The following is a 19,032-nucleotide window of genomic DNA, read 5'->3' on the forward strand; positions in this document are numbered from 1 at the left end:
AAAAGAGTAAACTCATTCGAGGTTTAATTATTTATCGATTATCATTTAATTATTATTCATTAAAGGGTTTATATATGATTTAAAAATCATAGGACCTGATTTAAAATACCTTCTGATTTTCGGAAAATCATTCGAATAATTTCAGATCGTCGGAGAATATTATCTCGACTTATTTTGAATATAGTTTCAAAGACAAACTTTCCCCCCTTATTTAATTTTCTGTTGACAACAATCAACTCACATCCCTAGTACTTCCTTCGAAAACTTTCGGAAGTACATATATATATGAAGTAAAGCTATACCTATCAACAAGCAAAACGCTTGGGGGAACTTCGATATGGTTCGAGTTCTCGGGATATGATAGGATCTCCTAAAGGACAAGGGAGGGGTAGGATCCAAGTACTTCGTGTATTGGATAGACTACTGGTACCATAGGAGACGATACAACATGTACCTAAGGACCTGCGAAGTGTGTGTATACCCGAAATGAGGACACATAGCCCATATGCGGCAAGGCTGATAACCGGGATACGAAGGTGTCGTCCTTCTACTAGTAGAAAAGGTTACTTTATCGCAGTACAACCGATCATCGTATACGGTGGCTCCAGCGAATGTCCTATTCTTCCAATTGGAATTGTGAGCAATACCGTAACCCCAGCCTAGGTGCTGGGTTTACTATTAAGGTATTCGCAGGATAATAAAATCCACTAAAGAATTATTTTTTTATAAGAAGGTGTGTGTCACTAAAGGAAAAACTAAATTCGAATAAACCATAATTATCATATATGATGTTTGACGTAAATTATCATATAGTCATTTTCATACTGTACATTATTATGCTGGGCATTATAGCTCACACTTATTTTCTTAAATTGACACAACACAACGGTGAATCAAGATGTCTACCATGAGAACTACATCCAGGAAACGGGTAGGAAATGGTCAGCTATTCCGTAGATTGTTTGGTGCTGTACCATAGGTAGTCCGAATAAGCTGGATTGGTTTTCAGTTGTTTTTAGTTCGGCTTATTTATAAGTATGACTTATGTAAGGTAATAAACAAGAAATGTATATTTGACCGACGAACTAGCCTTACTTAAAGCTTACTCCCCGGTAAGACTTAACTACTTTTGGGTTGTAATAATTATCATTTTATGGTTGAATTACTCTAGCTATGAATGGTTCGTTTCCAAGACAATAACCTGTAAGTGTGTGTGTGTGTGTGATAAGTGTGGGGTCGTAAAATGTGAGTATTTATATACTATAGTGTGAGGTATGTGGTTGTAGTAGTTTAGATGGCGTGGCCTCCGAGATTACTGACCCCGGATTTTGGGGCGCCACACACACACACTTTCACTCAATATGAATGATGAAAATTATTGTGGTGATTAAGTTGTTGTTGACAAACAATTATGTGTCATTTGCATAAATTCTGAGGACAAGTTCTGATGGAAGTTCTGATGATTAAATTCTGAAGAAAAAAAGTCAATATTTGTATGAAGAATTACAGAACAAGATATTCACTTTTTGAGTACAAAAGCCATGTTCTGATGACTGTTAAAATCTGATATACGTTAAATTCTGATATTAAATCCTGATGGAATTTTTGATGCCTACGTGGCATTTTTCTTTACTTGACTTATTTGTGGTAAAATCTGAAACAGTCATATTTAAATCAGAATAAATTTGGGTGTGATAAAAACAGTCATAATCATTATGGGTTAGTGGTTAACTTGTATATCTTGAAAAACTGCATGTGCACGGTAATTATTGCTTATTTTACGTGCCCATTAACTCCTGCTCTAACCGTCTATTTACTGTTCACACGGTGCCAGGTGTAAAGTGTATCCCATGCTTCAAAAATATAACTGTTGAGTGGAGAGAGTACATATATGGGAGTTAAAAGATTTTCTAATCTTTTACTTACTTTTCTATTCTTAATCTCTTTTACTTTCTCTCTCTCTCTCTAATATTCTCTGAAGCGTTTTCTTTCAGGACTTTTAACAAACACTTTGCAAACACTCTTTTTCTCACTTAATTTCTTACAGAGATGGCACCAAAAGACGTACTTTTCAATGGAGCTAAGTTTGTTCCTAACAACTACTCCGTTATTCTTAGCAAGGCTGAAGCTCCATCTGAACTTCACTTCATTCAGGATTTTCTCGCTAATTCTGATATTGGGTACGCTCTGACCCAACCTGATGCAGCCTCTGGAACTCAAGTGCTGGAGTTCTGGAGAAGTGGAGTATATGATGATGGTGGTGCTCAAGGGACCCCATGTATAATCTTTATAATAGGGGAGGATGAGCATGTTGTAACTTTGGCTACAATACGCCAAGCACTGCAGTTGCCTGAAAATAAAGCCTATACAACTGTTGAGGAACCTATTCTTCAAAATATGATGGCCAGTCTGGGGTATGAAAAGACATTGGCAAAGCTGGGTCAATTGAAGAGACCTTACATAAGGAGGGAATGGAGTTTCTTCTTTAACTGCATCACCAAGGCTTTTGCAAACAAATGTTCTAACTTCGATGCAATCCCCATATTCAGTCAACAAATCGGGTATGCCCTCATTAATCAAACTGATTTTGATTATGCAAGTGCAGTCTTAGGTTTCATTGGGGATAGGATGACAAAAGATAGAAAAACTATTTATTTTGCTAGATTCTGTCAGCTTATTTATAGTTTTTGTTATGATGATAAGCCCCAATCAGCTAGTGAATTAATTCCATCATTCAGACTAGCTAAAAGAGCTTTTAATGACTTATTATCTACTGATAATAAGAAGGCCATGTTAAGACCCCTCCGAGTTCCTTTATCTGTCAACCAAGCCTTAATAACCTATTATCCAGTTAAATATACTACACTATAACCTGATGTCCAACCATCAGAACCTCAACCATCAGCACCTACCACCTCTACACAAACACCTCAGACTTCTCAACCATCAGCACAAACAACCAGACCTTCATCTTTCAAACCTTCTAAGAGGACAAAGTTTGTTTCTCATCCTCCACAAAAGAGAAGGAAGATGATTCTCAGAGATGAGTCTGAGAGTGAAGAGGAAATAATTAAAGCATGAGTTTATACATCTGAACCTGTGATAATTGAAGCTAAGAATGTTACTTCTCAGAAAGAAAAAGCAGCTCAAAGTTCTGATACTTTGAAAAGGAAATCTGTAAATTCTGATGCTGCTGAAGCAACTCCTTCATTGGCAAGGAGATTGAAGAAAATGAAGGCTAGGAGGTATTTGGCTAAGGCTATATCAGAAGATACTGAAAAAGCTAAGGAAGGGGATCAGGAATCTCTGATCTCACAAGAACCAATTATCATTGAAGCCCTTCCAGCTCAAGCCAAACTCATTGCTAATGACACAGTTGTTACCCCTCATGTCTCTCCTATTAAAGCTACAGATGATACTAAAGAACAAACTGACAATTCTGAAATAGATATTCATAATTTGAATATACCTGAAGTTCTTTATCTGGAAGTTCCATCTACATCAAAGACACCAGCTCTGGAGATAAATTCTGCTGATCAGAATTTAGATGATGTTATTCCTGAATCTTCAGTTGCTTCACACACTGTTGAGCTATCAGAACAGAATGAGTCTTCCTCAAGTTCTGATGACAGTATTTCTATTGAGACTCCAGTACCTATTCTGGGAAAGGAAGAATTGGTGAAGAAATTTATTGAAAAGGAAATACCTATTCCTTGGGAGGATACTCACAGAGGTGTTGAGTGGACCAAGAAGTGGAATGAATCAGATTTTATTCCATGTTCTAAAGTTCTGATAGAGCATATTGCAAAAGCTGATGAGTTGCTCACACATGCTAATTTCAAGACACAACTCAAGATCACAGCTCTGTCTACAAAACATCTTCAAGGTCTACATACTTCTACTCATGAAAAGGTTGATATACACAGAGAACAAGCTGATAATCTAGATCTACTGATCAAGCTTGACAAGAACAGGTATATCAGACCTATTTTTGAAAAAGTTGAAGCCATTGAGAAAACTAAAGAGAAGCAACAGGCTCAAATTGCTAAGGTTCTAGCTAATCAAGCTTCTCAGAAAGCTCAATTGGATGAAATCTAATCTTCAGTTGCACTTCTTCTTTTTCTCTTACTTCCTGATGATACCAAAAAGGGGGAGAAGATAGTTAAGTCCAAATGCTCACCTACTCAAGAACTGAAGAAAAAGGATGATAAAGGTGATGACCAGGGAAACTCTGAAAAGAGCAGAGGTCAAAGAAAAGTTCAAGGAAAATCTTCTATTCAGAACAAGTCAAGTTCTGATGCTGTGAATGCTCAAAGACTGAAGTCAAGCGGTGATAAACAAAGTCTGATGTCAAGTTCTGATATTCTGATTCAGTCAGGATCTGAAGACTCTCAGAAGTTTTTGTAAACTCTGAAGTTAAAGGGGAAGCAGACTACTGTTTATTACAAAGATCCTAAAATCTAGACACTTGATGAGGAGATAGCAAGAAGATTATTTCTGAAACACAATCTAGGAATGGATTTAGAAACTCTCAAGGAGGAAGAAGCAAGATTTGCTGCTGAAAAGACAAATCCTAAGTCTAAAACTTCTGATGTAAAGAAACCTCCAAGACCTAAGGAAAAAGGAGTTGTGATCAAGGAAAAGTCAAATTCTGAAACTTCAAAGTTCAAGACTAGATCACAGACTGAGAGTGATCCCAAAGACAAAGGGAAAGGAAAAGTTGATGAACCAACCAAGTCACTGGACTTGAAAACTTGTCAAGATCTGATGAAACCAGTGTGTAAAATGGTTCAAGTAACTGATGATAATCTTGTTGAAGATGAAACTGTTCAAATTCTAAAAAGAAGAAAGATAAATGAATATTCTAAAACAACCTCTGACATAGCTCAAGTTGTTATTCAGAATAAAGGACAGGAAGGTACAGAAGAAACAACAAATTCTGATCAAGCTATCAAGATATCAACTACTGACAATACTCAAGTTGATTTGGTTAAAATGACAATTGCTGATAAGAAGAAGCTGTTATGGAAGAAAGTTACTCCAGTTGAACTAAAATCCAATCTCATGATTAATCAACTTGCTACATTTGGGTTGAAATCCAAGCAACCTAGAGACAGAGCTGGATTAGGTTCTGATGAAGAAAAGATTCAAACAAGAGTAGAGGTTACTCTAAGAGATCCCTTCATATTGACAGACAAACCATATGAACAAATCAAACAAATGCACCTTGATAAGGTGTTGTCTGCTCAAGTTGTGATAGATGCTAATGATAAGGAGAATCTAAAAGAGAAATTGATCTTATGTCTTAATGATGGAAGGACTTATAGATTAGCTCATACTGATGTACTAAAGAAGTCTATCAGAGAACTTCAACATATTCACTATCTTCTGGAAGTAAAATCTGATGTTACAAGAAGATGGTCAGAATACATTTTGAAGGCTATAAGAGATCTATTCAGAATCTCTGGTACAAAGACTTCTCATTACAATCCAATGATTACTCAAGGTGATGGAAGAGAAATTCTTATGCTGAAGAATTCTGCTAAGATGGAAGTTATTCTGAAAGGAAGATACTTATGTTATAATGAAAACTCTTCACATCCTAAGGTTATCAGACTTGGTGATGGACTTGAAAGAACATCCATTCAAGCTTTCAGAACAGCCATTTATCGAATTGGTGATAATAAAGAAGAAGAACTGATGCAGGTCAAAGCACGGTTAGCTAAAGTTCTGAAGAAAGCTGAAGATAATCTGATAAATGATTTTGTTAAGAATCATTATGGATTCAGATTGATTCAGTGATGTTGGTAAAGCTGGATGTTTTGTAAGTTATAGTTAATAGTCTTATTAAACTCTTATTGCATTTGAACTTAAATATTTTTGACATCATCAAATCTATTAACTTGTACATTCTTGCATAATGTACAAGTTGGGGGAGATTGTTGAATATATTTGAGATGTCATGTCTAATATGTTTCATGTTTAGTTTTCAGATCTTAACTAACAGGAAATATCAGTTCTTACTGAAATCAGGACTTATTGGAAGTTAGAACTTAAGGATATCAGGACTTAGATTATCAGAAGATAATATCAGAAGATGGATATCAGAACTTAGGTACAGGAGGACTAACGGTTAAGAAAGGAAGCTGATTTACAGGAAAGAAGATCGAGACTAATACAAAAAGAAGATATGCATGGAAAGAGTTAGAGGACTAGAAGAACTATATAAGATGTCTGATTGATATATTTTAGGAGACAGAATTATATTCCATATCAATTAGAAGTTATCTTGTAACTGTGTGTCTATATAAACACAGACATAGGTTTATACTATATGTGTTACGATTATCGAGAAGATCATACATTATAACCTAGCAGCTCTCGTGATATTTGTTCATCACTAAGAGAGAACAGTTCCATTGTAACAGATGTTATTATATCGAATACATCTGTTTTCTTTTACTAGCATTCTAAATCGATTTGATTGTATTCTACACTATACTCAACCCCCTTCTACAGTGTTCTGTGACCTAACAAGTCCTCAATATAAAAGCAGTGTTATAGTAAGTTAAATGAACCGGTAATTTGGTTACATTTGCAAAGATAAAACCTCGTAAAAAAAATGAAGGCCACTATCGACGATTATCAAACGAACTAAACTGGACATAAGTTCGTACCTATATCCAGCTGATCAGCCAGGATACAGTGCAGATCCATACCTCAACGTATAGATCCATTCGGGTACCCAGGCTTCATGGCCCAACACAAGGATCTGGCTAATTTCCGGTCCTTAGGATCAAGTTTATACCTGATCCCAATCATCGACATCCAGTCCATGGAGGAGCAACCGGAACAATCGGTATGCTTTGATATATCCCAACATCAAAATATATCAAGATATATGCATATATATATATAACTATTAGAATGTGAATAAAGGATTCAACAAATTAGGAGAAATCAGGAATTGATATGAAATATTAATTAAGGCATGATAATTTTGTATCAGTGTTTGTGAATATGAATTATAAAATGTATAATTGCAATAAGGATCTGAAGTAATTTCACTATTTTGAAATTAGAATAGGGGGAAAACTTGTCTTTCACGCGATCTACCATAAGTACTTCACCGTCCTCTATCATCAGCTCGACTCGCCTTATTGGCTTTGCTTCTATCAAAGAAATAGACTTATTTAGTCATCCCATATCTCAATCGCGTCTCAAACCGACTTCACATAGCCCTTATCATCTACCCGTACGCGTATTACTAATTCGTATAATAATTATTAGCAGATAAGACTCAACTAATCACATAATTCACATAACACATAAGTCACATAGTCATTCTAGGTTTAAAATAATTTTTAGAATCGAAATCAACTCGCTATTCGCTTAACTGAACAATGCCTCGCTCGTTTCCTATTTTTCGGGATTTATTGGACTGGTCTCTATAAATAATTAGGCTTATAAGTAAATAAATATCGAAAGTCGACTCTCTTCTATAAGAAATTAAGATTTAAAACTATTTTTAATGAAAACAGATCATTTTTCTGAGTCGAAGGGCCTTCGTTTCGCTCAAATCGGATAAACGGTTGAATTATTATTCATAAATACAGATAAATCAATTTATTATTCAATGTAAATAATTGTTCCTAATTATTGAACCCTAAAAATATTTTTAAATAATTATTTGGAAAAAATCAGAATTAAAAATAATTTTTCCATAATTTTTGGAATTAAAATATATTTATTATGATTTATTGAAAATAATTTGATTAATTATCAAAATAATAAATCATTTTTAAATAATTAAGAACTAATAAATAATTAAAGAAATAAATAATTTATAATTTTAGAAAATATTTCAGAATTATTTATAATATAAATCATAAAATTAAATAATTAATTAATCAATTTATAAAATAAATAAAACTGATTTTTATAAATAATAAAAATAAAAATAAAATAAAATTTCCAGAACATCTGTCAGAATTGAATCTTCTGGCAAAATAGATCATAGGCGGATCAAAAACCGGGTCACCGAGAACAGATTCGGGTCCCCAAGAACCCAGAATCTGGCGGCAATCCGGCCACCGGAAAAACTTTCCGCCCACCCTATTCAGGCTAATCCAGACATGGTTTGGTTAGTTTTTCAACTGGAATTGATCCCAAACCATTTCAACAACTTCAATCAATCATTTAATCTGTTAGATATATTTGATAATGTCATGGCTAATATGATTTATGTTTAGTTTTCAGATCTTACTTAAACTGGATAAATCAGTACTTACTGGAAATCAGGACTTAAGGATATCAGTACTTATATTATCAGGAGATAATCATCAAAAGATAGATATCAGAACTTAAGTACTGAAGGACGTTCAGATAAGGACATCAACTGATTAAAGGAAAGAAGATCGAGACAAACATAAGAAGAGATATGCATGAAGAAGGAATTCTATGAAGAATAGAATACTTGGAAGAAAAGATATCTGATTGATATATTTTAGGAAGCAGAATTATATTCCATATCAATTAGCGATTATCTTGTAACTGTGTAATATATAAACACAGACATACGGTTTACACTAAAAGTGTTATCATATTCGAGAAGATTATTCATTGTAACCCTAGCAGCTCTCGTGATATTTGTTCATCACTGAGAGGTAACAGTTCCATACTGTAACAGAGTTTATTGTTTCAATAAAGTTTGTTTTCTGTTACTTGAGTTATTAAAGTTCGATTTGATTGTACTAGACACTGTATTCACCCCCTCTACAGTGTGTGTGTGACCTAACAAGTGGTATCAGAGCCTGTCTGTTAACACAAACAGTTTAAGATCCAAACACAATCATGTCTGATACAGAAACTCCAACTAAGCCCACCAAAACTGAAGAACCTCCAAAGACACAAATTCAAAGTCGGTATGAAACCATCAGAGTTCCCATATTGAGACCATCTGAATATCCCATATGGAAGGTGAGGATGACCATATTTCTGGAAGTAACAGATCCAGAATATCTTGATAGAATCAAGGAAGGGCCTCACAAACCAACCAAGCTCGCGATTGCAGTTGCAGGTGAAGCAGCAAAGACTGTACCAAAGGAGAAGAGTGATTACACTGCTGAAGATATCGCATCAATTGCTAAGGATGCTAAGGTACGACACTTACTGCATAGTGCCATTCATAATGTAATGTCAAACAGGGTAATAAACTGCAAGACTGCAAAGGAGATATGGGATGCCCTGGAAACAAGGTGTCAGGGAACTGATACGATTAAGAAGAACAGGAAGACAATACTCACTCAAGAGTATGAACACTTTGACTCAAAGGCTAATGAGTCATTGACTGATTTATATGATAGATTTGTCAAACTCTTGAATGATCTGTCACTGGTTGATAAGGAGTATGATCTTGAAGATTCAAACCTTAAATTCCTGTTAGCTCTTCCTGAATGCTGGGATTTGAAGGCAACAACAATAAGAGACAACTACAATCTTGATGAAACAACTCTTGATGAAATTTATGGAATGCTCAAGACTGATGAACTTGAGATGGAACAAAGAAGCAAGAGAAAAGGTGGAAAGTCAAGGACAGTTGCTCTTAAGGCTGAAGAAGAATCTCCCAAGGCAGCTACCTCAAGGAAAGACAAGGGTAAAGCTCTCTTTATAAAGTCTGATACTGAGTTATCAAGTTCTGAAAGTGAAGATGACTCAGAATCTGAAAGCCTGCCTGAGACGGATGCTGATGAAGAGATGATGAAGCTGTGTGCTCTTATGGTGAAAGGGATCACAAAGATTGCATACAGGAAGTTCAGGAAGGGAAAGAAGTTTTCCAGGAAAGGCACAAGCTCTGATAAGAAGAATTTCAGAAAATCTGAGAGCAGAGGAGGAAAGTCTTACAGAGGAGATTATACAAATGTCAAATGCTACAACTGTGGTGAGAAAGGCCACATATCTCCTGATTGCAAGAAAGTGAAGAGTGACAAAGGCAAGGCTCTTGTCACAAAGAAGAAAAGTTGGACAGACACCTCAGATTCTGAAATTGAGGAGAATTATGCCTTGATGGCAAATGCTGATAAAGCAAGTGCTGAAAGCAGCTCTGAAGCTGCTGAATCAAAGGTACCTCAAACTACTTATGCCTTTCATACTGATGATATAAATGAGTTGAGAAGATATCTTAAAACCATGTTTGTTAGCTATAGAGATCAAAATTTAACATGTGAAAGATTAACTTCTGAAAATCTTGCTTTTAAGAAAAGAAATGATTTCTTAAAAAAGGAGTTAGTTATGTTCCATCAAACTCAGAAAGATAGAGATGATGCCTTTTATGTTAGGGATGAAGTGCTAAAAATGAATGAATCTCTAAAAACCGAGTTAGAAAAGGAAAGAGAGGTTATCAGGACTTGGACTAACTCTGGCAGAACAACTCATAATTTGTTAAGTATTGAAAACTTGAAAGAGGGCTTAGGTTATGGAGAGGATAAGAATGATAAAGGAACTATAGATATTAAGCCTGTTGTTATTAAGCAAAAGCCAAAGTTAAAACCTGTTAAGTTTGTAGCTGTAAAGTCTGATAATGAGAAATCAGAAGTTAAAAAGGAATTAACTTCTGACAAACTAAAATAGGAAAAGACAGCTGAAGTAAACATAGGCTTAATGACAAAGAAGCAGCTTAAACATAAGCTGAAAGATGTTAAGAATGCAAACAAGGTAAAATCACCTAGGAAAAATAGGAATAGAAAGGAAGGAGTGAATAAAAGCAATGATTATAAGCCTGATCCTGATGCTCCTAGGAAAACGTGTCATAACTGTGGAAGTTCTAACCATCTGGCTTCTTTTTGCAGGAAGAATAAAAACATAAACTCCTTACCTTCAAAATCAGGAGTTAAGAGTCAGTCTGTTAGATATAAACCACAAAATCCTTGTTTTCATTGTGGTAGTTTATGGCATTCCATTTTTACTTGTAAGGAATATCATAGTTTGTACTATGATTATTATCAAATAAAACCTTCTTTAAAGAAAGTTTCCATTGTTCCTTCTAGTGTAAGTTCTGATTCAAAGTCTGATAGTGTAAATTCTGATAAGAAAAATATTAACATAAACTCTGATGCTAAATCCGCTGCAAATGTTAATAAACTTAATAAGGCCAAAGGATCCAAGCAAGTCTGGGTCCTTAAAACTAATCATTAGTGGTCTTTGTGATTGCAGGGAAACAGGAAAAACATCCTAGTTCTGGACAGTGGATGTTCTGGACATATGACTGGTAATAAAGCCCTGCTATCAGACTTTGTGGAGAAAGCTGGCCCAAGTGTTTCTTATGGAGATTGGAACATTGGAAAAACATTGGGATATGGCAATATCAATCTTGGGAATGTCATCATTAAAGAAGTAGCTCTGGTCTCAGGACTTAAACATAATCTGCTAAGTATAAGTCAAATCTGTGACAGAGGTTATCATGTTGATTTCTTTGAAGAACACTGTGAAGTTGTAAGTAAATCTAAAGGCAAAGTTGTTCTGAAAGGATACAGGCGTGGTAACATTTATGAAGCTAAGCTTTCAACAAGTACTGATGGTTCTGCAATCTGTCTGATGAGTAGAGCATCAATTGAAGAAAGCTGGAATTGGCACAAGAAACTCTCTCATTTAAATTTCAACAATATAAATGAACTAGTCAAGAAAGATCTTGTGAGAGGACTGCCAAAGTCAGTATTTGCTCCTGATGGCCTTTGTGATTCTTGTCAGAAGGCCAAACAAAGGAAATCTTCATTCAAGAGCAAGACTGAATCATCAATTCTTGAGCCTTATCACCTACTACATGTTGATCTATTTGGTCCAGTAAATGTCATATCTATTGCAAAGAAGAAATATGCTTTGGTCATAGTGGATGAGTTCACCAGATACACATGGGTGTATTTCTTGCACACAAAAAGTGAAATTGCATCTATCTTGATTGATCATGTCAGGAAACTGGATAAATTGGTCAAAGATTCAGTAAAAATAATAAGGAGTGATAATGGTACTGAGTTCAAGAATTTGATAATGGAAGAGTTCTGCAAAAACCATGGAATCACGCAGGATTTTTCTGCTCCTGGAACTCCACAGCAAAATGGAGTTGTTGAAAGGAAGAATAGAACTCTCATTGAAGCTGCACGTACAATGCTTGATGAAGCAAAGCTTCCAACCTATTTCTGGGCTGAAGCTGTGCAGACTGCTTGTTTTACTCAAAATGCAACACTCATTAACAAGCAAGGAAAGACACCATATGAGATGGTGAAGAAAAGGAAGCCAAATCTGAAGTATTTTCATGTATTTGGATGCAAGTGTTTTGTTCTTAAGACTCATCCTGAACAGCTATCCAAATTTGATCTAAAAGCTGATGAAGGAATCTTTGTTGGATATCCACTTTCCACAAAAGCCTTCAGAGTCTATAACTTGAGAACAAGAGTGGTCATGGAATCTATCAATGTCTCTTTTGATGACAAGAAGATTACTGGACTTGAAGATTTTATTGATCATGATCAGCTGAGATTTGAAAATGAAGACTCAAATTTTGATATTGATAATCCTGACAATCTAAGTCCTGATACTGCAAACTCTGATGGATTAAACTCTGATGTTATTGAAACTGTGGTGACTACGCCAAAGGAAGATGCACCTATGCAGGGGGAGCATACTCAAGATCTTACCACATCTCAAGAAGCATCAGAACATATATCTGGCTCTTCAAGTTCTGATTCGTCAGGTTCTGATAAGCCAAATTCTGATAGTTCTGAAAATCTAAATTCTGAAGAATCCAACTCAGAGAGCATAGTTTCAGGGGGAGCATCAGAAAATAAAAATGAAGACAGCATGGATCAAGGGGGAGCATCCAGTTCTAGAGAGAACCTTCCATCTGCAATGAAGTGGACTAAATCACATACACCTGATTTGATAATTAAAAATCCTGATGCAGGTGTCAGAACTAGAACAGCTACTTCAAATGAATGTCTTTTCAACTCTTTTCTTTCTCAGACTGAGCCAAAGAAAGTGGAAGAAGCTCTTCAAGATGTTGATTGGGTGCAAGCAATGCAGGAAGAGTTAAATGAATTTAAAAGAAACAAAGTCTGGACCCTAGTGCCAAGACCAAAGAATAGATCTGTTGTTGGTACAAAGTGGGTATTCAGAAACAAAACTGATAGTGATGGCATAATTACAAGGAATAAGGCAAGGCTGGTTGCAAAAGGATATTCTCAACAGGAGGGAATTGATTATGATAAAACATTTGCACAAGTTGCTAGATTGGAAGCCATAAGGATATTTTTGGCTTATGTTGCTCACAAAAAGTTTACTGTCTTTCAAATGGATGTGAAAAGTGCTTTTCTCAATGGAGAATTGGAGGAAGAAGTATATGTTGAAAAACCTCCAGGCTTTGTATATTCCAAATATCCAGATTATGTCTATAGGCTTGATAAAGCACTTTATGGACTTAAGCAAGCTCCTAGAGCATGGTATGAGACTTTAGCTCAGTTTCTTCTGGAAAGTGGATTCAAGAGAGGAACTATAGACAAAACACTGTTCTACCTCAACCATGGAAAGGACTTACTTCTGGTCCAGATTTATGTTGATGATATCATTTTTGGTTCTACAAATGACAGACTTTGTAAGAAGTTTGCCAAACTGATGCAGTCAAGGTATCAGATGAGTATGATGGGGGAACTTAGCTATTTTCCGAGCCTTCAAGTCAAGAAAAATGAAGAAGGCACTTTTATTTGTCAAACTAAGTTCACCAGAAACTTGCTGAAGAAATTTGGAATGCAAGATTGTTCAAGTACATCCACTCCCATGGCCACTGCAACAAAACTGGACAAGGATACTGGTAAATCAGTAGATATTACTGATTACAGAGGTATGATTGGCTCTCTACTCTATCTAACTACTAGTAGACCTGATATCATGTATGTTACATGTCTTTGTGCAAGATTTCAAGCAGATCCAAGAGAACCTCACTTAACAGCTGTAAAAAGAATATTTAAGTATCTTAAGGGAACAGCTGATCTGGGATTGTGGTATCCCAGAGAATCAGATTTTAAACTAATAGGTTACTCAGATGCAGATTTTGCAGGTTGCAAAATTGACAGGAAAAGCACAAGTGGAAGCTGCCAATTTCTTGGAGGCAGATTGGTTTCTTGGTTTAGCAAGAAATAAAAGTCAATTTCCACATCAACTGCAAAAGTCAATCCCTATTTACTGTGATAATCAAAGTGCTATTGCTATGACAGGTAATCCAGTTCAACACTCAATGACCAAGCACATCAGCATCAGGTACCACTTCATAAGGGAACATGTGGATGAAGGTACAGTGGAATTGCACTTTGTTCCAACAGATCAACAACTAGCAGATATCTTCACAAAACCACTGTGTGAAGCTACTTTTACAAGATTGGTAAATGAACTTGGAATGATTTCAGGTTCTTTCTTTAAATCTGCTTAGTTTTGTTTTGATGCATCAGACTTTATGATCAATATTTACAGAAATTACTCTCTTTGTGAATTCTGTGCTTAATTGAAAATTGCTTAAGTACTGAATGTTGTCTGATGTGACTTTTTGAACTCTGATAGTGATATGTCTGTTTGTGTAACTATTCCATCCTATGAGGATACATGTGCTAGATGCTGACCTAGTAATCTTCAATATACTAAAGATCCCATGTTGGAAGTAATTATTTCTATGGAAATCTATTGACACAATCAAATTCTGATATTGAGCTTAGTTGAGTTTACTTTGTCTATCTTATTACTAAGTCACAAACTATAATAATGTTTCTCATCTGTTAAGTCCTGATGCTAGTAAATCTGTTGAATGTTCTAAGTGCTGATAAACCTCACTTATCAAAAGAAAAAGAAAAGGAATCAAGGATTAAGATCAGGTACTCCTTTGAGATCTAGAGTAAAAATGTGGAAGGGACGACCTAAGTGCATTGTTGGTATTAAGTAAATATGCATCAGAAAAGCAAAAATATTTTCTTGGTGACTTTTCACACTTTATGATTACTGGAGAAATACTCTGATAATAGCATAAATTCTGATAAGCAGTCGTGACTTACTTACACTGAGAAGCCACTGTACAATGGAATTTAAAAAGATGCACAAAATTAGCACAATACAAGTGAGGTGGACTCAAGTATGAACTTATTCAATAGTAGGTTTCAGAATAATGACAGGTTTTTAGTAAAATTTTAGTTATGCCTTATTTCTAAGATGTACTGAAGTGAATCAGACTTTACTCTTTGTCTGATATTTAGCTTAATGCACACACTAAACACTCCATATAAATGATGAAAATTACAGTGGTGATCTATGTTATTTTAGATGAACAGTTTATGTATCACATTGCATATATTCCGAGGACAAGTTCTGATTGAACGATCTGATGATTAAGTTTTGAAGAATCTATATCAGAATTTGTGTGAGGAATTACAAAAATAGGCCTTCATTTTTCGAGTTAAGAAATTATGTTCTGATGACTGTTAAGTTCCGATATAAGTCTAAGTTCTGATATTAAACTCTGATCCTTTAACTTGACTTATTTGTGGATAAAATCTAAAAACAGTCTCATTTTAAATAAGAATATGTTTGGGTAGAATATTAACAGTCAATATTATTAGGGATAGTGGTACACGTAATGCACAGTTTTTTTTACTTGTTACTTATGCGCATTAAACCCTGGCTTACACTTCCAATGACTGTTTTTCGTCTTCCCAAGTCTAGGGAGACGAGGTAGAATTAATTCTACATGTCAGCATTACATTCCTTGCGTCTCCTGGCATTCTTTTGCCTATATAAACACCCACTTCACATCAGCCTATACATCAATTCTTTTATCACAAACTCACCTTCATTTTCTTTATATCAAAAACACCATGGTCAATTACAATATGTTTTTGAACTATGAAACATTCAACATGGAGCTAAGCTGTGAAGCCTGGCAGCAGGAATGGCACACACTACCATTCCTGATGAGATATGGGACTCAGTTCCCCAGGAGGTACTCACCCACCTCTTGTTCTTCTATATGGACTACCATCGCCATCTGGAGCGATTGGAGGAGGAAAGGCGGGAAGCTCTCCGCCAGCAAGAGCGAATCATCAGACTCGCTATTCTGTTTGTCGAGAGTAGAAAGAAGAAATAATTTATTTTCTTCTTCCTGTTTTTCTTCATCGTCAGCCTTGCCCTGCTTCTTGAGCTAGGACTAAGGCTGTTGATGTTAGGTTTAGAAGCTTAGGACAATCTTGTAAAGCTCTGATGTAATTTAAATTTCATGAATGTATTCTCTTGATATATTAATGGAATTTCCTTTTTCTTTTCAAGTTTTTGTCTCTGAGATGTTTGTAACTTAAGTGCACTGATAAATCCTGATATATCCATGTTCTGATGACCATTTCTATTTTGATTTAAATTAAGTTCTGATCTTACAATTTCAGTACTTATTTACTTGATTTATTTTGGTCATTCTCATTCTTGAATTTTTCTCAGAATATTGGAGTTGTAGTGAAAAATAATTGAATAAGTGGGAACAGTTTCAATTTTGAATTAAAACTGATTTACCTTGTTTAATGGAATAACTGGGTAAGTGGAACGGTTTTTCCTTGAAAAACTGTAAGTGGGTAAGTAATGATTACTGTTTTTCCGTGCCCATTAACTATTCATTATTACTGCATGTCTGACAGGTGTCCAACGGTTATATTTTTTTTACAAGTATAAGTAATAGAGAGAGAAGATTATAGAATCTTTTATTTACTTTTACACTTTATCTCTCTTTCTTTGCTTTTACTCTCTCTCATCTCCTGACGTTGGTTTTTCATACAGACATTTTATCAAACACCTAACAGGCACTCTTAAATCTCAATTTTTCTCATGGCACCTAAGGATTTAATCATTGATGGAGCTAAGTTTGTTCCAAATAACTATGCTGCAATTCTTGATCATGCTAAAGCTCCGTCTGAGTTACATTTTGTGCAAGATCTTCTTGCACACAGTGAAATTGGGTATGCATTAACCCAGCCTTCAGTCTTTTCGAGCCAACAAGTTCTGACGTTTTGGCAGACTGGGCACTTTGATAATGGTGGTACACATGGTACTCCCAGTATTGTTTTCGAAGTGGATGATTCTACACATGTGGTAACTCCTGGTAAAATTCGCAAGGCCCTCCATTTACCAGAAGGATGTACTTTTTCAACCCCGGAGGAATCAGCTCTTCAGGAGTTAATGGCCAGTTTGGGGTATGAGCAGAGTTTGGCTAAGCTTGGGCAGTTGAAACGGGCTCATATCAGAAAGGAATGGAGTTTCTTCTTCGACAGCATCACTAAAGCTTTTGGGAATAAGTGTTCCAACTTTGATGCAATCCCTATAATGAGTCAGCACATCAGGTATGCAATCATTCACCAAACTCATTTCGATTTTGCAAATGCTGTGATAGGTTTCATAGGGGATAGGATGACAGAAGATAGAAATGTAGTTTATTTTGCTAGATTCTGTCAGCTTATATATAACTTTTGCTGTACTAATCCCCCTCAACTAGCCAGTACCTCAATTTCACCATTCAAAATTGCAAAACGAGCCTTTAATGACCTGGTAAATGCTGATCTTAAGAAAAGGGTGGTTAGACCTTTACAGATTCCTCAATCTGTAAAACAGATCTTGGTAAATGCTGATCCTGAAACCTATAGATCTGTTTATTCTGATGTCCAACCTACCACCACATCTCAAACACCACAACAAGCATCAGAACATACCACTCATACTACTCAACCATCCCTCATAACATATCTCAAATCATATCTCTCCACTTCACAGATAGCTCAACCCTCATCCTCAGCACCTACTGTGAAGCCTTCATCTTCCAAGCATAAGAGGACAAAGATTGTTCCTCAAACACCTCAGAAGAGAAGGAGGATTGTTTTGAGAGATGAATCTGACAGTGAAGAACAGGTTTCTACATCAGAACCTGTTGTCAAAGAAGCTGAGAAAGTTCATTCTCAGAAGGATTCTGGAATTGGGGGATTTAAGCTTCTCAAAAGGCTTAGAAAAATGACTTCTACTAAAACTCCCAAGGAATCCCCACCTTCAAAGAGATACAAGAAACAGAGAGCTAAAAGGCCAGTTTCAGATGATGAGGAAGTAGCAGCTAAGGAATGAGATCAGGAATCTCTGATCTCACAAGAACCAGAATTTGCCAACACCACTGCTTCTCCATCAACTCCAACTCAGGAAGCTGCTACTGAAAAGGCCAACACACCATCTGTGTCTCATATTCAAAACACTGTATCTCCTGTTGATCCAGGCACAAGTGTTGAAATTGATATCCAGAACTTGGTTGTGCCTGAAATACTTTACTTAGAAGCTCCAACAGCAACTAATCCATCAACAACACCTGTTACTGATGTAGCTCAAACTCCAGAATTATCTACTACACCTTCTCTACATCTAGATGATGATGATCAGAATATAGGTGAGCATCAGGATATGGCTGTTAATCAGAACTTAGATCCAGATCAGCACTTAAAAGATGATGCTGAAGCCTCAATTGCTTCTCATACTGTTGTTTTATCTGAAGATGTTGATTCTGAAAGTTCTGATGCGGTAAATGCTGGAGATACTAGTGATGCTGCTCCAAATGCAGATGTTGATGAAGTAGGTCCTTCAGGACATGCACCTCAACAAACTATTCTTAAATCTGAACTAGTTAAGAAGTTTGTAATCAGAGAAACACCAGTGCCTTGGAGTGAAACTCCTGCTGGACAGGAGTGGACTAAGGAATGGAACTCAGTTACCTGTGTTCCATCTGCAAAGAATCTTGCTGAGCACTTGACAAAAGCTGATGAGATGTTAATCACTGATGATTTCAAAACACAGCTTAGAGTCACTGCATTGAGTACTAAAAATCTACAAGGACTTCATTCAACTACTCATGCAGAGATACATAAAAATCAGGAAGAATTAATGAAGCAAGAACAAATTCAGAAGATTGATAAGAAAATTCTTACAACCTAC

Source organism: Apium graveolens, unplaced genomic scaffold, assembly GCF_009905375.1.
Source record: "Apium graveolens cultivar Ventura unplaced genomic scaffold, ASM990537v1 ctg7609, whole genome shotgun sequence".
Lineage (NCBI taxonomy): Eukaryota > Viridiplantae > Streptophyta > Magnoliopsida > Apiales > Apiaceae > Apium > Apium graveolens.